This window comes from Varroa destructor, unplaced genomic scaffold (genome assembly GCF_002443255.2).
Source record: "Varroa destructor unplaced genomic scaffold, Vdes_3.0 BEIS01000005.1, whole genome shotgun sequence".
Classification (NCBI taxonomy): Eukaryota; Metazoa; Arthropoda; class Arachnida; order Mesostigmata; family Varroidae; genus Varroa; species Varroa destructor.
Genome location: NW_019211458.1, coordinates 9,680,501 through 9,704,835, shown reverse-complemented (window position 1 = coordinate 9,704,835; position 24,335 = coordinate 9,680,501). Strand labels below are relative to the sequence as shown.

The window sequence follows — 24,335 nt, the reverse complement described above, 5'->3', positions numbered from 1 at the left end:
GGAGAAAACTTGTAACAGCACCGGCTAACTACTGATTATAATCACGATCAAAATCAGACCGACAGATACTTTTCTTAACTGAGGCTTACAAGACATACAGGCGTATGGTAGCTGGTCTAAGATTTTAACGTAATGCCACGCCCAGGCTGTATTCGATTATTATATGGCGTTAGCAGACGCTTATATGATTAAACCGCAAGGAGAAATATATTAGATGAATGGCATCAAGCAATTTCAATAAGGTAAGGTTCTGTTGAGATAGCAGACTACAGCAGATTTAGGATACAATGATTGATTGCCATACTCACCGTTATCCTTGGTAAGACGGCGCAGCGGTCGGCCTTGGTCAGCTACATGCTTGATGTAGCGTAAAGGCATCGGCGGCCTTCATAAGGCGGAGACGTCTGAGGTCGAGCAGTGAATGGTAGGAGAGCTCTAAGTGATTTTTCGGTCTGGCGCAAGGTGCAGCATCGTACTGCTTTCGCCCGCTCGCTTATCGAATCGTAGCGACTTCCTTCGACTGCCAATAGCGTCGAAGGAAGTCGCTACGATTCATCGTCGTTAGCTTCACCGAGATTTTCCAAGATAACGGAAGACTTGTCGATGGTACTGGGTGTCGGATTCCAATTATTTGTTTCGACTAACTTCCTCGAAAGCTCTCCTCCAGGAGGCTCCAGCCAGCACCATGCCCAATTAAAGTGTTCCTCATTCATTTGAAATGAGTTTTATCGGCGATGATCATCTTTCCAAGATGCAAAGAAACGGCCTTGCGCTTTACTGATCCGATGAGCATTCGATTTTTACTTTCTCCACTTGCTGTTATGAGCAGCACTATGGGTAGGTGGGCATTTCACCTATGGGAATTAGCTTGACAGCTATAGAGAGAAGTGGCCTATAATAAGACATCGTCTATTTTCGATTCCATTTACTCATTGGGGACGTTGCTAGAAATAAGGACAGCGATGCTTCGAGGAACGACTTTCCGCCGAATTTTTTCAGCTACCTTATACTGCGATAATTATATATATATATGTACATTAGATACTATAACGATTGGTAAAAAGTAACATACTTTGTTCGTGTTGTACAAGCTGGACATACCATGCGACGTCTTACGGTTCTCTCAATCGTTGGTTCTTCTAAAAGCTGATAGATTAGCTAATTCCACAGTTATTTATTTAATAGCAGATAAGCTATAGTCTGTTACGCAGGTCCACGTGCCCCGTTAGCAGCTTTTGTTTAGCTTCAAATGACCTGACCATGCACAACTGGGCAGGTTTTGTGTCAGTAGGTTAGCATTATAGCCCCGTTGAAAGTCGTTAATCCGCGCATGAACGTACCAGCATCAGCGCCCTCACTAACACCCTCCAATGTGGCTGTAGTTGTTGGATATGTCGTGCCGTACGTCGCCTACCGGAAAAGGCGAGGACGGACGAGAAAGCGGAAGTACTATATTAAGGCTACTAACCCGTCCGTCACTCGTTGTCTTGTGCGCAGCTCACTCACATTCTCGTGCAATAAGATCGCCCCATATCCGTGCGATCGGGGCTTGGAAGGTGAGAAAACCGCATCAGATAGTATTTATCGCACTATATATCCCATGTCTTCGTTACTTCGTAACCGCATCGAGGAGATAGGCAAGCATTTACAAAGCGTACTGCTATTACTATTATACATTACACTTCGTCGTTCGTAGGTCATCTATTCGTTACAGACGACCCAGAAAAGGTATTACCGTTGCTGACGCAGCTTACGACAATGTTTCAGGAGATCCAAACACAGGCAGATCAGCACAGCGATCTACGATCACTAGACCCAGAGTGCTTGGTGAACCTCACGAACGCCTCTACCCATACCCGTGTTTTATACGCGCGGTACACACTGGGAGAGCCCTGCAAATGTGCCTAAATACCAAATAGAGACCCATGAAGTACGTGAGAATATTTACTTCTTTTATAAGGCCAAAACAGTAAACATTTAGTAGAGAGTGTGGGCAAAACGTAGTGAGGATTTGCGGCTGCTTATATGCTGCATAAAGCCTTGTGTAAGAGCGATGCAAAATAACCTACCTACTGCTGCCACTGCTGCAGGTATGCGTTTTGATAGCACGGATGCTAAACTTGCTTCACGCAGTGGGGTATAGAGATCTAGATATGGTGTACGAGACGAACGGGGGCCTGTGGGTCAGAGGGTAGCCGACTTGCTGGTTGTGGTACGAGGGTCTCTCTAGGGTAAATTCCTCGCCACATGAAGGGTCGTCCTCATGTTCAATGTTCATGGCCCACTCGCACCGGCGTGGGCGCAGCGCACTACGTGCTCGATACAAAAATGTTGCTGGTACTGTGCCTCTATCTTGCACACTTATCCTTCCCCCAGCCCAACCGTCATCCGCTTTCACCTCCAACCCTCTAGCGTAGTCACTCTGTACTGCTTCAGTTTTTCTCTATTCAGAGTTTAGTAGTAGCAGCGCCAGCAGCTTCAGCGAGCTACCTCACAGGCCATTATGGTTATTAGGCCCTACCAGTTCTAGTACTGTGGTAGCCAGTCCGGGCACTGCGATAGTACCACTGCAGGTACCATCCAGAGGGTTTGCCTGACATTACCGTTGCCGTTTGAATGGTATGAATACTAAACCTAACACTGAGCACGACAGAGATCAAAGCGCAATATATTTCTGTGCAAGCGGACATAACAGGCGCGACGTTCACGTTATAGGTTCAACACTATTCTTTTTACTCATAGCTAGCGGAAGTTTGAATGTGACTTCACGTTGGCAAGAGCGACTTATTTGAACACGTATAAGACTGCACTGAGTGAGCCGAACGTTGCAAAAACTGGATGGAAAAGCGACACGAACAGAAAGCTAAACGTGTCGACGGCATTATAACGAAAATAGAGAGATTAAATAGTTGTCACCGCCAAATGTCTCTTTGTACTGCCAACCAAACGTGCTAAATTCATACGCACGTCATAAATATCTCAAACATTATTTTCAAAACCTCAAATGTTACGTCTAGTTTCGCCATGTAACAAGCGACATATCATCAGTGTATTGGCGGATAGAACTTTCAGCTCTCTTAATGGAGTACAACATAATTAAACGGTAAAAAAGTACCCCTATGTTTCTAGATATATACTCGCGTATAAATATGATTTTGTCTGATTAGCCACTCTAGTCAACATGATTTATATACTATGCTTATCAAGCGCGCTAACACTTCTGTAGCTCAATTGTTTCCCTACAGTTTGAGCTAGCCACCCACGTCCGCTTATCTTGTAAGCCCTGTTCGAGTAGTTTGTCGTATGCTTCTTGACGGTAGGGCGTGCTTTACTGGTCAAGCACGAAATTACCTTTTACTTTGATTTCGCCTTCCACTCACAGGTTTCAGGCCATGACTACTTTTCCATACGGCTACGGGCAGTATGTACTAGGGAACGGAGATATTTCAGTACAGGAAGCTTACGATATCACTGTGGGCAGTATTGATGGCTGTGTAAGGGTGAGGGAAAGAGCAAGAGCGAAACTTGGAGTATTTCTTAGGACATTCTTGGTGTATATGCCTCCCACGTTAGTGTGTTCCGGGTGTTAGTGCCTATAGCCAAGCATAAGGAAACATAGAGAGAAAGAAGGACCCTTAGTATTCATCATCAGTATTCAAGGGACGTTCGTTCAACCTTTGAGACTCACTGACCTCTAACCCAATCTCTGTCGAACTGCTGCCCTATATCACTTCTCTTGCTGAAACGTCCTATCTGTCACTTCTAGAGAGGCCTAGTTCTGAGAGGATACGAGGCGGCTGCGCATATTCCTTGCTTCGGCTTTCATTCGAGTTCCTTCGAGTGCGCATTGACGACGGCGAAAAGAAAAAGAGATGTGCGACTACTACAGCGGTGCAGGGGCAAAATAAAAAAGTTGGCATTCCCCGGTGTCTGTGCAGACTCACCTGGTCCAATCTAGTTCGCTGGCAAGTGGTAAGAACACGCCATCAAGCCATCGGTGCTGCTATATGCTCCTAGCCCTTGCTGTTGGAGCACGGAGGGGCGTTTCTGCACTGGTCCTTCTGCTGTCACTGGATGTAACAAAGTTGGTAATGGCTAGTTCTTTTCAACTTCATTCGATTATCTAGAAACTATCACTACAGCAGTCGCGGCCGACAGCCGGAGCCGGCCATCTACTAGGGACAGTAGCAGCAGGCACAAGCCTGTCAAAGGAGCGTCAGCTAACAGTTCGTCTCGATCACTCATGAAAAGACAAATGAGGGAGTGACCGGCTAAGTTATTAAACAATATCAACAGTCGTGGCGACGATATTAATAGAAGTATGCATCTACAAAGATTTTCCTTTAAGCATATTGAGTAGCAAAAACACAGTATTTAGCGGACGCCGGATACGTCGACCACCACATTAGCGCTAACTGAGCACTACTTAATATGGCTTCAATTTTTCCGGTGCTCACAGGTGTTCTGACGTAGTCATTATACGTAGATACATTGTAAATACTTATATCGTATCATTCCGTCATCAAAAGCAGCCACAGCCGCTAGAAAAGCTGCTCAGGTTTAATAGTAGGTTATAATATTGAAGAGTGAATGGAAAACTGCAAGTGCTGCTGTTACTGGGTTTGCTGGACGATTAGTTGAAAAGACCACAAGCAGAACCGGTCCTAAACTGCCTAAACACAGACGGGCTTAGTTGATCATTGCTGTATGGCTCTTTCATTTTGCTGCCAAATCTAAAGCATCTTTGTGCCACTTCCATTCGATCGATCGAACCATTCCACCGCTTCCTGTAGAGAATCCAAAACGGTTCATTCTCTTCCGCAGCTAGGCGCTACAACTATCTGCATTTATCTCTCGGTCGTTCGGGCCTAGCAACGTTTCAACCTCTTCACAGTGCGTGCTTTTTTTTCTTACCTGGACATCAAACAAGCTAGAGGACGAAGACTATCTTAGATCCGTAAGCGTGCAGGTACCAAGGCCGAAGACCGGTAGTAAAAACGTTGCGCTTAAATCCAATGCTGCGTCCATTTAGAAGGCTATTCTTGTTCGGTGCATTTGTACAACTGCTATTTTGCCTGTTCCTTAAATATCTGACGACGCGAACCCACGTTCGAACCCTGAGTTACTGACCTGGTCGATCGGAGAAGTTCGTGGGTGTTCGTAGGTTTCATTACTCATGTCTCGTGTCCAAGTCGAGTACACTTGAGATGTCCACGCCGATACTTCGCTGGCTCTACTCGACCTACCGAAGAAAGCCGTAATATGTAGATATATTCTTCCTGTGCATTCGCTCATTTTCTTGGCCCGTTTACTGCCTATTCTATGACACAGTATGCGCGGCGTCCGATATATGCATCACTTTCAAAGTCCTATGCATATTGAGAGACATAAGGATTGTAGGGCTTGACCCTCGGATAGCTCATGGCTGACCCAAAGACAGCGTCATATAGATACCATCGCGCTCAGCGCGTTCTAAACGCCTTTGGCGCAAAGAGGAGAACAAACCGAGACTAATACCGACGGCAGGTAAGGCTCCTTTTCCATTTCAGACCCACGGGTTCGGTGACCCTACAAAAATGTTGCCGACTGCTAACATACACTGGCATTCGTTGTAGTTGCGGCATACAATCCCGCCATAAAAAAAACGTAGAGAAGCCGGCAGGCGCAGCGCGATCGTGCAAAAGTCAGTCAGTGGTGTAGGCAAGGACATAGACATGGAAAGAGAAAGGATGAGCATTGCTGTCGTAGCTATATTCCTTTTTATTTTAACTCTGTGTTATATTTTATATAATTATTAATAATTTATGCAGCATCAAAAGAAATCGCCGTAAAAGAAAGCGCGTAAAGCGAAATCGAATGTAACAAATATATATATATATATTGCAATATGTGCGCAATTCAACGTAAATGCACGAAGAAGTACAGATTCGTAGAACTTTGTGGCCTGAATTTCTCGAAACCGCGAAATTGCTTTCGTTTTGCACGATCTGTGAAGTCTGCAAAGGCACGCTTAAGGTAAAAAGCTTCTGTTCAAACAAGAAATAAAGGTCGAGAAAAATAAAGTACAGCCTGTCTGTGGATGCAGTATTAATTAGCGAAATAAGAGTGGGGGTATCCAATCTAAATAAATTGGCTTGCTTAAACTGACTCAACTAGTCAATGCAGACAAATTTACTACACTGACGTGCCATACAATAAGTACAGAATGTAATTAGCTAACCTATGATTTGTTGTCAATCAGTTTCATAGCCAGCGTTGAAGGCGGTATTATACTTAACCTGACCCCGGGTATTTTAAACTGTATAAGAAGCTCTTTCATCTTTTCATAATTTCCCAGGGATAGCGCTTTTACGAGGTTTTCCATAAAGACCACACGATGCTTATTATCTCTGTCTACGTACGTCACCCACACACCCCAGCCCGCTTGATAGTGATAAATAATTTGAGACCTAAATTAATTTTCAGTTGTTCGCTAATTTAAACGTCCTTCGCACAACCTGTTCGTTTGGGCTCCAATGCGGTTTAGGGAAGCTATCGTGGCTCACTGATCTGCTTTCACTTGTCAGTATAGTCATATTGGAGCTCTCAAATGGTTCTGGTTTACTTTATAATACGAAAGGACTCCATGTCGAGCCTTTCGCTTGCCGTCGTGCCTATCAGAAGCACCTTATGCCTTAAAAATAACATATGCATATGGGCTTGTTTATGTCTACAGGTGTTGCCACATTCAAGCAAGCCCCGCACCGCACGTTTTAGATAGCATCTTAGAGCTATTCCAAAGATGTGCCAGAGGCATTGCGGTCGTGCGACGTATCTCTCCTGGGAACGTTTCACTGCATGCAAGAGCTAACAAGGAAGTAGTATCCTTCTATTAGGTCCCTCATCAATTGGTCCGGCGGGGGCAGTGTCACAAGCGCGCGAGCACTATCTGACTGGCTGAATCGTCCGCCTGTCTGACTGTTTCCCTGCAGCTGCGGTTATCGCAGATAAATACCGCCGCCATATTGCGCCCGACGCCCCCCTTCCACGTGTCCATAGGCACGCCTAACGCAGATCTAACCGACCCGCTTAACTGAACACAGATCCTGAGCAACATAAGCTAAATGTTTATTGGTTTATACTGTCCTGTCTCGAGCAGGAAGAAAGAAAAGGTTTAAATCGATTTTATGACAATTATATGAACCTACGTCACCATACTCTAAAAGCGTTTAATGAGCATGTAAATACATAGCTATACTAAGCGAGCTATTCCTTCATGAGACTCCGAAAGGCAAAAGCAGAGTCTTGAGACTACACTTTTATCGACCGCGTGTGAGACGAACAAACAGGCGGTGTTCCATATTAGCTGTTTATAAATTTTTCACCAGCAAATATATAAATTGTAAATAACACATACGGAAAATGTTATGGAAGGGCTGCAAATCGATAGAAGAAATTTATGGTTTGACGAGTATTTTCTAGAAATACCCGCGGGATTGGGTCAGGCGGGGACAAAATGGACGAGACAGCGGGTTCGGATATATTTATTAGAGTACAATTTTTCTACATCTTTTAAAAGCCTTTCATTATACGCTGCTGAATTGAAATTGTCGCACTAACAATAATCTCTGTCGATGCTGCGTATTAGGTATGCCCCTTTTTCATCGCGTTTACAAGTAGCGACAAACGAATTAAAAGCACTGTTAAAAATCCAAGGCCTCCTACACACACTATAACGTCGGCCGATGACTGACTATGAATTAGGCGCGAAATAGGGAGCCGTTGGCAGTCGAGTTATATATATTCTGCTGTTTGTTTTTGTGCAGGGCCGAGTTAGCTGGTATCAAATCGCGGCAAGCGTGATCCTTGTAATAAAACGAAGGCGTTTTGCCTATTTTCTGCCTCAGGTGCGGCCTCGCGTCCTACGATCGTCTCAACCTGCTCGACGGACGACAACGGAAAAGCTCTGCTGCCGACTCTCAAGAGAAACAGACAAAATCCAGATGCCTACATCACACATCGTTTAACTCCGCTTGATGCGACTGGTAGCGATCTTTCAAAACGACATCAATACATATTTTGAAATGGTAACGCTGAAATGATATGCTGTAGTTTACCTGTAGCTTTGAGACTGGTTGGTTTTTTGCATGCACTATATGCATTTAACTCAGCTCATCTTATGTAGAGAGGCTTATCCCATCTAGCTTTGTATCGCCTGTTATAAGCTTGAATATGGTCATAAATTAAATTCAGATTGTGTTTTAGGTAACGATCTATGTGAACTACCTAATTTATTGTTCCTGGGATGTCGTGTTTTTCAAACCTCTACATTTAACTCTTTAGTTGATTCAGGCTTCAAAACGAATGCAAAAAAACTAGCTTAAAAAACGACCGATGATCTCATACGTTATAGAGAAGCATTGTAAATCTATAGAATGTAGAAGATCACGACAAAATCGCAATTATAATTAGGCATGTAAACACTCCAGATGCTGTCAAAACCTTGGGGTTAAGTTGCCTAGGAAGCGTGAAACTGGGCACGTACTTACATATATTGCAGTATTATATTAGAGGAAAGGTTTTACAAATTCCTTAACAGACGCATTAAATGACGGTTCTACCCAGATCCGCCGGCTCTTCTTGGGCGAATTTTGCTGGTTCTTTACCTAGAAGGAGGAATGAACCGCCGTAGTTACGCAAATTCTTTTGAAACTCAGATAGTACGCGAATACACATAGACCATTGTAATGTATCATCACTGTGGGACGCGTTAAACAGCTTCATGGAGACATCAGGGGAGAACACATGTGGAGGCAAAACAGAGTTTTCACGTTCAACCGGCCCGTCCCTCACCTCTCTCTTCCTTCGTTCTTCTTTCGCAGCATTTCTTTTCTACAAAGCAGCGGAACCATAGTAATAATCACAATAATATTTCAGCTCTCGCTGGTCTCATCCACACTATAAAAGCCCAAGAACAAGTCATTTATAGAATACATATCTGCGTTTTTAGAATATCGACATAACGACGGATAATACATCTAGGTCTACCTGCTCGTACCATGGCATCTTTCGAAAGTTCATAACCAATTCCATCAGAATAGTTAGCGTCGTGAGTAGTTTGTTTCATTTGTTTCACTTTTCGAGAGGCTTTTTTTGTAGACGCCGATCTATGCCGATTTCCTGAAATCAAACATAAAGCTAGATCATCAAATCAGAGTGTATGGTGCTCATCTCGTGTTCGTGTTGATGTCCCATGCCGCTATGTGCGACGGATGTCTGGGTCTCCCTACTGAACACGTGTGATGGCAAGAAAGCGTCTATATAGATGTAGTTGCGGAAAAGCTTTAGACCGTTAATGAATCCGTAACGAAAGGAAACCCATGCGGTATGGCAAACCCACCAGCAAAAGCAGCGGCAGCAGTAACGAGCAGTCAGATGTCGTATATGTTAGTTGTCGGCGGCGTCAGTATTTGACAGTGATCTAATGCCGCCTCTTTTACTCACTACGAGCAGCAACTAACGACTTACTGAATGGCCTGACGAGAGCCGCACTCCATCAAGATGTAATAGCATCGTCAGCCAAACAGCAACAGTGTGGAGGACGTCTCTGTGCCCGTCACCTCCTGACGGAAAGGGCAGGCCATCGGCGGATGCCTAGCTAGACTGCAACTCATAAGCGACAGCCGACCCGCTTTTGACAACATCTACTATTACTAACGTCACAATAACATTGTCAAAACGACCATTACCAATCAACATCCTCAGCCTCAACAGTTTACCACTTTCTAGCGGAAACGGTGAAGTTGCCTTGATCTTCAGCTTTGCACTGTGACTAAGACAGCTCCTTGAGGTTGTCGAAGCCAAGCTGCTTAAATAAACATAATATATTTATGTCAAGAAAAGAACGGCCTTATTCTAGACTGAAGTTTTTACGTCTAACACCTTACAGGCCACGTTGCGTAAAATAGTCAATTATTGACCTTCAAGGTGTATCTCTCAAGATCTCTGGATACGATCGAAGCATTGTACTCGGTTCCGTCATAACCAAACTGAATTGCATAGAAACTTTTTTTTCATTTCTGGCCGTGTACTTAGAAAAGCGAATGCAATTTGTTTTCTTCATTCCTACAGAAAACAACTCCAGTGTGCAACACGATGGGACTTGAATCTTTTGTATTGGTGTGAGCCAACATGTCCACTAAATTATTCACGATATCTGAAGGTTTTGTAAACGTAAGCAACCATGCTAAGGAGGAAGACTACCTTTTGGGTCCTATTCGAGCCTTATTTCCGTTGTTTCGTGCAGTATTCGATTTGCCCCTTCCCTGTTGCGGCGGCGACCGTCGCATCAGCAACAATAAATAGGAAGGCACCAACGCTAACTATAACAGATGGTGTCCCATTGTAACCCTTTAGCCACTTCATATTCTGCCTCTGGCCGCTTTGTAACCTACCTGTAACTTGCAGGCCACTTTATAGACAGACAACGTACGATAGCAATTTAACAGAACACTCTTTTCAGTTTCGGTTGGCCTGTTAGTCGAAGAGATAACCGGGAGCACTTACACTATTAAGACGAGCCTGTCATCCTGCTAACAACAGGGTATATGCATTTCGTGTAGAAGAGCGAGTACAAGGTACACGGCGGTTAAAGAGAGCACGTATTATAAATTCGTTCATAGCATGACGGTTCAAGTGGTTGACTTTGTTGCTATCGACCCTTATAAACGTATACGACTGGATGAAGGGCAAGCCAAAATAGAAGTGGCTGATTGACTGTTCCGTTGTTTTCCTCAACGGGGGGTCTCCTCAGGAGGCTTTACAATTTCAAGATTTCCTAAAATCCTCCAAAGCCCTCTGCAGTCTAGGGGTACTCCGTATACTTTTCGACCTTCGCGACCCTTGATCAACCTCAACGCTCGCCTGCCAGTGTCACTTTTCGGTTTGCTTAGAATCCGTCTATTGTCGTTTTTCTTTCCCATCAACTCGTTCGCCTTCATTCTGATACAGTGCAATTTCTTTCTTTGCTTCACTGGTCTGTGTTGTCTTCGGTGTATACAACAAGCCCAGAGCACTAACACTGGCTACCGCTACTGACTTTTCCGTTAGGAGGATGCACAAGCGTGGCGTAAAATTTCCAGGTGGTCTTCCGAGGATCAAAAGTTCGTTTTCGCAACGGATGCCGACATAGGTCTGAGGAAAGACGTATGAAGCGTGATAGGTTACTGACGTTAATGTACGCGACGAATGGGTTACAAACACAGGTGGAAATGTGGACTAGAAGAAACGACAATGGAATAGCTAACCATTCTTCTTTGTCTCCTCCTGATTTCTTACTCGGAATGCTGAAATGCTACATAGGAGATACATAGAAGATAGTGCTAACTCCAGATACGAAAAAACGCGTACCATTTACTCAGTAGCCATCGTCTTGGTGCTTTATGAAGGATTTTTTTTTGTTGGGAAACATGGATTCGTCATCAACCATTCTTCTTTATTCTTTTCGTTGACGATGTCGACCAATGATTAGCGAGAAGCGAAGCCTACGGCAGGAAAGCAGGGAACCTAGAGAGAGGCTAACAGACAAAACAGCCAACAATTCTTTTGTTAGCTTCTTTGAACCGGACGCCATAACATTTAAATGTGTCTTTCCCCTTCAGACCAGTCTTACCCGCTTAAATGAAACATAAAATATGACACTTCACTTCGAACATCGGCGAAGCTCTACACCGCAGTCGCCATGGCCACGTTTGCTTTAAAACTGTCAGTATGCTGCTTCGGTTTTGCACTTCAAACAAAGTCGAAGAGAAATCCCCTGCTGGTTACAGCCAGCAATTGAAAAAAAGGCTAGGAGGGATAGGGCAAGGGATGAGGACAGGAATCTGGGGTAGAACTATGGTCCGGCCATCGCAAGCAACGATACCGTAAGAGCGTAGAGATCCGAAGGCCGGCAGACGCACGACTGTAACTACCCGAGCGGCCAAAAGACAAAGCTTCACCGCGCGCTGGGTTTCATCGCTAAACTTCAGCTGCCTGGACAAACTGTGGAAGCTTTATCAGACACGGAGCAGACAACTCGTTGCAGTTGACGATGTGAAAACGGAAAGTAAGTGAAGCTTTCCTTTTCTTTTCTCCAGTCACTTTTTTAGTCTGCTCAATCGCCCATTTTTCTAGCTACATTTCTCTCGAGCCGCTACTCAAATGCTGATGCGTATGAGTAGATTTATGTCTTCTGCTTGGCAATCCAAAACTCACCCCACCGATGACAGTTGAAAAAGCAAAATGTGCAAGAAAAGATCGAAAGAAACGCAACGGCAAAGCATCTACCGCTTCTGACTGGGGTGTCTCTGGCTAGGGCTTTACGGGTCAAATGGAATTCTACCGAATCATATGCCAAATGTGTTGTTACCCTATTTGACAGCCGTAGAAAAAATAATGGAGCGACGAGCTCGCTTTTCTACGGCCGCAAGTTTGCCCTCTCTGCAGCCCTACTGTTTCGCACCCGTTCACTACGGCCTCCACGATTGTACATTAAGTTGCCTTGCTGGACTGTATCTCGATGAAGGGCAAACTGTGTTCCGACAAAAAGCGAAAGACAGCTTTTACTTTAATCATCCTCCTATAACTTCTATCGAGTTACACATCCGGGTAAAAGCGTTGTCTCGCATGCGTAATTCGAATGCTCCGTCTCACTTAATTCAACCTCGTGCCTAGTTCACTACGTAAACTGTCGCAGTAACTATATACGATCAATGCTCCAGTTAGGCGCTGATGCGTAGCCAGCGAGGAATCTTTATCACTAACCAAATGCGAAAAAATAACATTACCTTATAGACTTTTTTGGTTTACCCTACTGTAAATTTGGTTAATAATGCATTCTCTATACAAATTTTTGATTCGTACTTTGTGTTTGAGGCTTCCATTGATCTAGTGGTATTAGGACTGTACTTAAGCGTTATTAGGGAGTCGTCGGTACCGATGTTTACGGCAGACTATGAATTCTCTTACCTGAAAAAAAAAAACGTGTATGGATTAGATAAAATCAACAGCGTAAAAAATTGTAGAATATAGACCTAGTACTAGCATTATTTCTGGAAATTCATGAAAGCATCCCACAGGTCACGTGAACGGTGTTTTTTTTGTCAAGTGCTCCCTTCGTGTGTCGTAGACGTTTCTTTATATAACAAGAATATAAACTACTTAATCAGAAATAATGTTAAATACAACGGCGTTGCTATCACATGCTATTTCTCTAGAAAGGGTTCATCAGCCGCCGTATTGCACATTGTTATACTACGTTGAAGGGTTCTACCACGAAGCGACGACATTCTTGGTCTGACCGCTCACCCGCATCAAAGCGCTGGACCGTCTTCCACAGAGCAAAAATTTCTCAAGTGGAAGTATCAAACAGCAAGCAGACGCCCGCAGGGACTTTGTCATTTCAAATATCGGCGTTCTAAATCATAGAACGTCCCTTTACCTTCCTTGCAGCATCTCTTACTATACAAAAATGCAATGCGAAATAGTCTCTAAAAACCGATCATCCTTAGCAAGCGTTGATAGTTGCCGTATAAATGAAATCAAAAAATCAATCGTTCTCTATAAAAATTAAAGAAAACTTGGCTAAAAAGTCTTTTTGCTGAGTGTTCTCTCTTATTCAGATCCTTCTTTGTGAAACTGGTGAGGACTTTTATTTACGCAGCTTTTCTTAGGCGGGCAACATCTTTCTATCATAACATCCTTTCAAAGGCTTAGTTTTATTTGAACAAACATTCTTTCAGCTCAATTGGTTATTAGACAGCCGCCTAGTCCATCAATAAGCTAGCAAATCATCACCGATACCTTTAAATGAACCAAAAAATATTAATGCGTACCTTCGATCGTCTCCCGTATGTAAATAAGCACAACATCATCCTTAACCTGCGAAATAAATGGCTGGCATTTTATAGCGGACACAAATAAATGTTTGCTGTTTTCAAATTATTGCCAGGCCTTATAACTTAGTTTGCCTCTTTTGCTTTACCAAAGGCCAACGAGCCTCTCCAGTGTAAGGTCGACCAGGCCACCAAACCACATTTCAAGGGTTGCATCGCTCAGTTTATATATATTATGTATGTAAGAAGTTCATTTTGTGACGGCGGCAAACTATACATGCGTCGTACACAACTACCTTACTCTTCTTCTCGTCTATAAACAGATGACATGAGTCGTAGGACACCATCTGCCAATATGTCCATGCTTCGCTACGAAATCTGTTTGGTCTCCATCTCTAAGTTAACGGGACATCTCACAGTGTAAATAGACGGCACTTTCTTCGCTTTTCGGACAATGGGACTCAGAAAGGAGCCAGTGGACGCTGAGCTACTTCAGCAGATAACGGGTGGGGTGGCTCGATAACGGGTCACTCTAGTCTGCTCGTCCGGCCGAGTTGATACTCGGGGGTTTTATATGGAACAAGGAACTTTAGCCTCAGAAACGACGTGAAGAAAAACGGCCAAGTGAAGTTCGCATATGAAGCCCATATGACCCACGGATAGAAGAAAACGACGTACGAATTTCGAGTTAGTACAGAAAATAGCGAGGGCAGAGGTGGTAACAATGAAGGGCGATCACAGGCGTCTATCGCATCCCATCTGGCTTCCCGTGGTAAACGCTGACCTGATACAAAGACCGTACAATAAAATCACTGTCATAGCCACACGCATACGCATTTGCAGTAAAAGGGAGAAAAAGACAGCAAGAAGACGACGACAGGGAAAAGTTGCCGTGAAACGGAGGTAATAGCGGCCCCGTGAAATATGACGATGGCGCGGCGGGCAACGACTAAGCCCCAGGGATCGAAGTCCAGTTTGAACAAGAAGTAAGTCCAGGAGCAAGCTGAAGGTGAAGTATCATTGATGGCTATAGCAACGCACTGTTAAGTGAAAAATGGAATGGTGTGACTGAGTTTATACTCGAATATTTTTGCGCCAGTTTAGGTGTAACTTAACGATAAAGTCGAGAAAATAGAGTTTGACGAAGCCATAGCAAATCTCCATAGGTATATGTGCACCTGAAAACTTTATATGCGAACTTCACTTGGCTGCCTTTTTTCTAGGTGCCCAGGTGCTTCTACGTTCATCTACATGTGCAATATTTCGTCGACTGTAATGGACAAGCTGGCTCATTCGACACGAAAACAGATGATTTACTATTACGGAAACTATATATTACCAAACAAAGACGGACAATGCCTAACAGACCGGTTACTAATGTCCTGATAAGGCTAAACAAGACCAAAGATGCCCATTACGTCTACACTTTGAAAGGCAGAAAAACAGTGCAAAAACAAGCAAATAGTTCGGAGTTACTATAAATTCTTTGTAGTTGATAGTTATAGTATTTCGAATACAGATTTGCCACGCAATTTGGAAAGACTTGTGTGTTGAAAGGAATTAGAAATAAACAGAAAGACTAATTTAGACAGTAAAAAAGAAACGTATCTGGACAGTCTATCCAAATAGAATATGAATCTATATTAGGAACAGAGTGAATACTCTACGGCTGTGTTAATCTATAGCCACCATTTAGAGTAAGGCAAAAGCTTCGCTTTTTAGAAAATTTTTATCCCTGCGCAGGCTGTATCATCATGATCTATTGATTACTTTCGACAAAACCTGTAGTCTGTAGAATGAGTCTCTGGTTCGGTTGTAACCCCGCTTAGCAGCAAACGTATGGCCGTTTCTATAGAGAATGCTTTGCTGATACCGACGAGTAGTTACGACAAGTGGGGTGTAGCTTGCAATAGATTGCTAGCCTACTCGAGGAGTCACGCAAGCTACTATTTAGGGTCGTTATGGACAGCTACCTGTTAGACGAGAATCGGTGGATACGTACGCCTGGCCTACACTGACGGAAGCAACCCACTTTTTAGCTATAGAGGTGTAGACGCAGGAGCCCATAGGTACAGAGTACACGTAGAGGAAAATCTAACCACGCCTATTGTACACATGCAATGATAGAAACTCAAAAAGTGAGTTTTGTGCTTGAACCCGCCTTTGAGATTGCATTTGAGTTTAAAGCATAAGCAGTAGAGACAATCCGTCTTGTGAGAATCTATTGTAACTTTGCTGTTGTGATGATAACTAACGTTTCGGGCAGAACTTTGGCCACCGTTGATACAACACGTTTTTATACAGGTATATTGCCTACATAGTGGCTTAGCTTAATGAGCTCAGATAGACTCTGGCACGACGAGTGTTAAACAATTCGCGGTGCTAGACAATACTGCCAGTATTTCCAGCATATTTGTATCGTATATTCTATATGGTCAAACTTCAAACCGTGTCAAATGCTAAAAAATTGATCTCGGGAAAGGCCGAAGGCATCCGGTCAGAGCCAGAACTAGAAAGGAACTTCATATATACATAGCAACATAACAAAATTAATGACACAAACTACCTGAGCAAGATTTAATCAACCTTAATCGTTATTATGCAGTAATCATCACAGGTATTGAGAACCCATGAAATATAAAGTTATATTAACATTTATCACGGCAGTCTAACTACGTCTATATTGATATTTTGTTGTATTGTTATGTTGTTATCATGTAAAACTATATGTCTATTTATCGCATCTGAATCTGTATGTACTCGATTTGTACGTTGAGTTTTGTACGTCGCTCGTCGTAGGAAAAGGCAAAATAGACAGCCCTTTCATTATATCGTTACGCAAATAGTTTCAGTGGTCCCGTAGGATTCGCTGTATCTTTCCCGGGTGGGCTTTTTTACGTGCCTCGAGCAGAAGGCAAGAAATCTCAGTTGGAAATTGGATAATTAGTAAGAATCACTGTAGATTCTCGTCGTTATTACCGTCATCACCAACATCATCACAATCGTATTTGTCATTATTACTCTTACCGTGACAACGGGCAGGACGATCGCAGGCAATAATAACACAATGATATTGTCTGTCATGTCAATTAATTTCAATAAACGAAATGATCGAGTTAGAGCAATAACAAGCGGCAGATTTCAGCCGATTTACTCACCGCAGCTTCCCTGAGACCCTCTCGTCAGTAACAGACACTCAAGCATCGTTGTCCATATAAGCGCGTCGTAGGCCTGCACGCCCAAAACCTGAGCTTCATCTGCCGCTAATAGCTGTACGAGGCCAAATGCGCTCGAAAAACAGAGAGGCCTCTTATCCACACCATAGTGAGGCATACAATGCCGATTCAATCCTCATGAGGACACGGGATTTGCCAGGATCCGTTGTTGTTATGTGCCGAAAATAATAAATATCAAAGGGACTCTTCGATAAGAGGAAACAGCCCAGTTCATCACCACATTGACTGCGGTTTAATAAAAGGAAAAATTGATGCTCCTTCCGCCGCATTAGCAATTTCTCCCAGCCAGGTTATACTGGTATGACAGCTTTTAAGAGTAAACATGTATTGTGGCATGTAGCGTTTCAAAGTCGAAACACTGAACACGACATAAACATTAATGGGGCAAAATTAAATAACATGTAGAACTACCTATAGTCAATGTGAAATACAACCGAATGTATCATTCCCTCATTCTGATGTGAGCGAGCATGAGAACCCGGCTCGCAAGGGTGCCTATATGTGTTTGACAAAGTATATGTCAGAACATTTGATTATGTACTATTCACCTAAATACGTGCTCGGACGTTGGTTGAAACGCCGCATTCACAGACAATATTAGATTGATATAGCATCTATGACAGGAAGACAAATTAATAGATTGGACCTACTTGTCAGAAATGACATTGCGTAGACCTTTCTATGTTGGTTGCCACCGGGATTGAAGAAGTCGAATGAAACGAGTGACTGGCCAGGACATATATCATACAGTAGTACAGAATTTCCAAGCACACTTTTCCTCTAATATTTATATTTCTCCCGTTAAATTCTTCATTTCATGATCATTACAAGCAGTTCATCATTTATAGAGTATTTACAAGCTCATATTTACATTTTAAAGTGCGATTCAAACTTTAAATGATATACTTTTACATACGTTTGCTGAGATACAAAGCTGCATCTGGCTAGGAATTAAATGGTCTTTTTTTACTCAGGAGTTGGTTGCCGGCAATGGCTGTATGGCACTACTCAGTGAGTTGCGTTAGAGATAGACATCACCAATGATATTTACGCACTAAAGATCATAATTTTGGCTATTCAGTGAGTTGAACTCAGGTCTTACATAGACCACAGGCTTATCATTATACCTGTCTAACTACTAGATGAGTTAGTTGAATCGATTGACACCCGCAGATCAGCACTATGCAGTAGATACAGCCGTGCACCAGAAATTCCTTTGGTGTTTATTTGAGCTTTTGATACCCGTGCGGCATCTATGCATCGTGCGTGCATGCATGCACGTTCGCTTAGCAGGCAAGACATAAGCAACCGACATTTGAGCAACATTTGTGGAGCAAGCAAATGGCCGAGAGCTAAAAGCGTGGGGCACTAAAATCGATAGAGCACGCTAACTCGACGCAGAGATGGGGCTCGAAAACGTAAGTAAGAAAGGCAGCCTAAAAACGACAAAGAAGGGAAACAATACATCTTCAGCCACAAAGTAAACATAAATATCATCTTGGCGACTGTCTACGGTCTGCTTGATAAGAATCACAGAAGGACGGCCTGCAAACACGCTAAACCTTTGTAAACTAAACACGAGTCCAAGATGGGGAAAGGTCATAGTCGCCCAATATCTCCCTTCAATTTAGACGGAAGAAGTAATATTAGGTAGCAATATGGCAGTCCAACAAATCACTCGCTGCAATGGATATACACAACCATCTAGATTTGAATGTATGCGCAACTATGCAGATTGTGCGACCATCCGCTTAATTCTATGAATGTATACAGGACGGGTCGCAATTTCGATGTGCATCTTAAGGTAATTTTTCTAAGCTAAGGACGAAGAAGATAAAAAGCCTTTTATATATAGTACACCTTTAGGGAAGCTCTCGTTTATTATATATATATATATATATATATTGATCAATTAACATATATCGCTTGATCGAAATAACTAAATAGTTACCATTTACTTCTACCGATTTCAATACTTCAGGTTTTCTTTAACAGGCAATATTCTACGCGCCCTTAGATAAATAGAATTCAATAAATACACAAATCGGACAAAGACAGATTATACCACACATATTATATTAATTTTATTATTTCTTCTTATTAATAGATCGTCTCCTGGGTATTTTATGTACATCAAAATCATCTACGCGAGATGCGCTATAAACTTCAGAAGTCGTAAAACTCAAGACGTCAGACCGCGAAGAGTTTCAGCTCGTATTGATAAACCAATATATATGTATATATCGGCTTATCAATGCTAAGGCTGCATGCAATATATATATATATATATATATATATCCTCGTACAGCCTTCGCCCGTTAAGTAAAAGTGTAAGACAACTCACACAGTTCCACACCTCTCGTCATTGACTAATCGATCGATTGGCATTAGAGGGGCTGGATATTTGTGGATATCCGATAAAGCCGAGAGCATTTAACCCGCCATCGTAAACATAACGGCCGCACGACCAACTGCGTCCAGGATGACAATGCCATGAAACTAGTCAACCTGCGAGTTGGTGGCCGTACACTCACATTTACTCGACGACGAGGTGATGAACGCTTCGAAGAATCACTCGCCTCATGCCTTCTCCTCGTAAGAGGCACCTCACCGGCTTTGTTTAGAGTAGAGCTTTTCGGCAATTTCTTACAGTAGGTTACATGGAACGGTATGCCAGAGATTGTCAAGCTTAGCGGAGGTACACGTGAGTCCGAGCAGATACAAGGAAGGTAACAGCAAGTAAATTTTACAACATAATTACGCTTAATCTATTTTTGAAACCCATATATCTATTCAATATCTAATTTATAATCCGCTATAAAAAAATCTTCTCTAGGGAAAATAACAGGTAACAGCTATATGTATATACTCTAATAGCTTCTTCCGTAAGCATGGTTTGTTCATGCATAATTTTCATAGAGATATACATTTGTACATTAGATGATACATCAACACGGACGATGCTGCTTGCCACTTTGGTGTATGGAAGCACAAAAATGAGAAGCTTCAGCCATTCGTTTACAATCAACCTATTTAATATAATGCTCTAAGCGAATGAGCAGACTTTTCCTCCTTCAGGATAAAATACACTACGACTAACTCGATTTTCCGCACAAATTTTGCGAAAATTAACCCCAAGTGACCACTTTAAAGGGTCGTTTTAGGTCCCACAAACAGATAGACGGACATAGAATTTTAGTAATATCAAATAAGTAATATTGATACATAGACAAATGAGCTATGAAAAATCAACGAGCGCCATTATCGATATAATTTTTTTCCTAGCTCCCTAAACCTATTCCAGTTTTTACGTAAACTGAATCGCTATACGCCGTTTATTATTATCATTCGGGTACGTACGAAGTAATGTTACCTCCGAATTATCTTGCCCGCCTCATGTAATATTTTCAGATAATGGTATAGCGCATTTTATTCTAATCAATGGAAACGTCGATTATGTAATAACGCTGAATCGTCATATAGAACAGTAGAGCTAGTATGGTTAGTCCCTAGACTCAGCGACCACATGAACTGTGAAGTGGGGCCCATGCTGAGTTGAAAGATACCACACGGACATACGTATACGGCTTTGTGAAAACCTCAGATCCCCATTTCGAAATAGAAACACCTGTTTCGAAATCGAGAAAGCTGGAACACGTAGTCCAGATTTTTTGCTTTCATCATGCCCTCAACGCCTCGCAGCGTTGAAAGTTCGTTTTGAAGAGCATGTTACATCTAAGCACCGCGATACAGTCAAGTAGCATATAGAGTCACGATTCAAGTCATCGGGTCACCGTGACCAGTAAAGTAAACATATGCATATAAAACTCCTTCAAGCACAACAATATACGTACTTGTTAACACAGCAAAGGCTTTCAACGCTATGGCGTAAGAAACGCGTAAAGCATGCGTGATAAAAAAACACCCCCACCATTTAATATATAGGTGTCTGATAAAAAGTCTTCCAACGCCTGTGCGATTGAGCCGGAGGCCTCTGGGGAATAGATTTATAAATGGCTCTAAAAAGGTTAAAATTCAGCGAAGCAAAATTGCGTTAGGCCACCTCCTATAAAAGCTTGCTCTCGTTAGACCAAAGGAAGCATGACTATCCCAGATAGTGGGATGCCCACTTAGCCGTTAGTCAGCCGTCAATCACAGATTGACTCCTAGCCGCCAATTCAATATGTCTATTCACTAACTGGCAAAAGATGAACCTGACTACAGGCAAAAATCTGTCCCGGAAGAACAAATCTTGGCAGTTATTATATGATGCGTTAAAAAATAGCCTATTCGTAAGTATTTAACGGTTTCAGCAAATAAATTTTTACAGTGAACTAAATTTGCCTGCGTACGTCGCTGTCATATATGTAGTGCGAATAAGCTAAGTTTTTTTTTTAAGATATGACCTATACTGCTGAGGGCTTTCTGGGCCCACATCGGTCTTAGTCAGTTTAAGATCTGTAAATCTCTAAGTCAAAAAAACTCAGTGATTTATTTATACAGTTTATTGTATGGTCGTTGTACTTCTTCGACTGAATCATTAATCAACTGCCATTGATTCGAACGTGGTGGTCTTTGACAATAGCGGATTTCGTCATTGGCAGCTTGCGCCTTGTATCACAAGGCACGCATCAGTGGGCTATCGTGACAAACAAACCATATTACGCTGTTACAAGGTATTTTAAAGCTCCTTTTGTTTGATTGAACTGGGCAGCCGTATAAATGATTACAATGAAGAAATACGGAAAACAAACTCAGAATGGTGGGACCTATAATACATATAGAATTCTAGCTGAATATTCACTAAACAAGCCCGCGCTGTCGTTCTTCGAGTTCGTAAACACTGTAGTTTTGCGTTGGTGACAGTTGTCAATAACGTTCTAAGAATAGTAAAACGTGCTCATAGTTACCATTAGAGTTTCCCTCATAACTACGAGACTAGTGTGTCTTCGACATTCGACATTGTCACCGCGTCCAATGGAACACCTCAAAAGTATAGCACGTTGAACCTTTGATTTCTTCGGCAAGAGAAATGTGTGTCGATTAAGTCCAGTATCTGTTAGGGAAAGGACTGGATGACCGACATGTGTGACTGACGTCACAGAATTGTGACGAGTCATCGGCAAGCGTGAATCCCTAAACCCATTGTTGTACATCGATTTCGTTCAAACGCTGTGACGAACGAATTGCTTTATCAGTACATTACAAAGCACGAACTCGCCTTTACAGGGCATATCGAAATGTTAGCGTAGCTTGCTAGAGTGCATATTTTCGGAGCCTTTCTCAACTGGACAGTTTGGCCAGGGAGTGTTTTCCCAAATATAATGCTATAACACGAAAACGGGAGAGAACTTCCATCTTCGTTAAATAAACATCGAGAAGAAGTTCCACCTTTGCATTCTAAAACGACGCAAAAAATACATCTTTTGGTTGATAATGAAGTACGTAAAATCCTGAGGATTTATGCAAAAACCACCAAGTAATATTAATACGTTTATTTCGGTTTGTGTAGAAGTTATTTAACACCAGATTAACACTATATATATATATATATATATATATATATATATATAGTAACGTAAATATGTGAGTATATGAAATAGTAAAACCAAGCTGTCCTTCCAGAGGTGCTTGTTCATACGTAATGTCGATTTACGTCGTCAGACTGTACTAATACCGTGTACTTACGGTATGTACATGTACCCACTAACAATAGTACTCCAAGTCCAGGCGGATGTTTCAGCAGCTAGACATTTTTAGGCTGCCAAGGTCGCCGCCGTCCTACGCTTTAGCTGTAATAGTGTTTCTATTTAGGTCAGTACTATGATGACATTTTCTCAAGTGGCACACTTAATCTGTATGGTGAATTCTATAAGACACGTATCATTTTTAAATGGTTGATAAACGAAAAATGTACCTATTGATACATTTCAGCATGCAAACGATTAACTTCTTAAGCCAGTCGTAAAACGATCTTAGAAAACTACCTAGATAGGTCTTCTCTCGAACGTATTTCTTATTTCATCGTTTTCATCCAAATGGCCAGTGAATACGAATCATTTCTATGTGACTGGAGCATTTCAAGCGTAGGGGACACCAAGGAAACCTCGATGCTAGAGGATCATTGTCACCTATCACGCAGAAGGAAACATTACTTATATGCCTTTTCATTCGGATCATATCAACAGGAACAGCATTCGTATCGCGGACGGCGTCACTGTCGCACGGGAGGTATTCGACAACTCAGAAATTACGACTACTACCTACCACTATAATAAGGAACATTTTGTCGTAAGAAGATTTTTTACGTGAGTCAATGAAAAATCAAAAGGTGACGTCGTAAGTAATTTGTGAGCGACATCAAACCGCGTTATTTCATCAAGATATTCAATAGGTTATTTAACAAAACAAATAGCATGCAGACTCGGTATACTGTAGTACTTCCGCTGACGAGCTAATTTGTAGCTAAATCAATATTGTTTTTCTAATTATAAAGTGTGTAGTTTGCACTTTTTTAGCTCGGCTCTTTAAAAGTACATAGCTTCTTAATAGTTTTGCAGAATTTTGCTATAACTGTTATTTATTATAACGATGCCTTGTGTACGGCCAGCAAGATACTATCTACGAACATGACACTGTCAACCGCAGCGAAAGCATCAGAAGCAGCAATAATAGTACGAAACTGTTAAGTGGGGTAATGGGGGGGGGGGGGCACAAATGCAATCATTTATGCACTTTTTGCCAATGCCTGAGAAAATGCGAGACGATGCAATGCGGTCGACTGTGACGCACTGAACTGCACCCGAATCGTGATAGCAAGGATACTCAATGGCGTGGCCCGCCCCGGGCCAATAGCAGACGCACAATTAGCCTGTTTTTTTTCGAAGGCTCAGTGGTGTGATGGGGGTGGCCAAGCGACGAAAGAGACTTGTGAGAGGCGCACAGCTTCAACTGGCCTATCTCTACTGACCGTCACAGAACGGGGACATCAACAGGCCAGGGGAGCAGAAGTTGGGGAGAAACATAACATGATGCTTAAGACAAAAACACGACGAGAGGAGAAGATGGAATCCGAAAGAGAGAAAACCACTTCGATAATTATACCGCAGTAGCTAGCAAAATGATATCGCCACCATTCGGAGCGGCTCTACTGCCTTATAAAACACAATAATTTAACCCGATAGCAAGCGGGTTACGCTCGCCCCTTATTGCCCCTTACACTCGAGAACGGAGACCTGAGGCTGGC

General features: G+C 42.5%; 1 protein-coding gene across 12 annotated transcripts in view; it reads right to left on the bottom strand.

Annotated features, from left to right (window-relative positions):
- Positions 1-24,335, bottom strand: part of fra (neogenin protein frazzled) — a 139,420-nt gene that overhangs the window by 60,120 nt on the left and 54,965 nt on the right. For 3 of the 12 annotated variants that reach the window (XM_022806173.2, XM_022806174.2, XM_022806172.2), the window contains exon 1: positions 309-7,890. The exons of 5 other annotated variants lie outside the window; for them this stretch is intronic. The gene's annotated coding sequence lies outside the window, so the exon portion shown is untranslated. Of the gene's footprint in view, positions 1-308; positions 7,891-24,335 lie in introns of those variants that run through there. 4 more of the 12 variants (XM_086989345.1, XM_086989343.1, XM_086989344.1 and 1 more) reach the window with 4 other exon arrangements.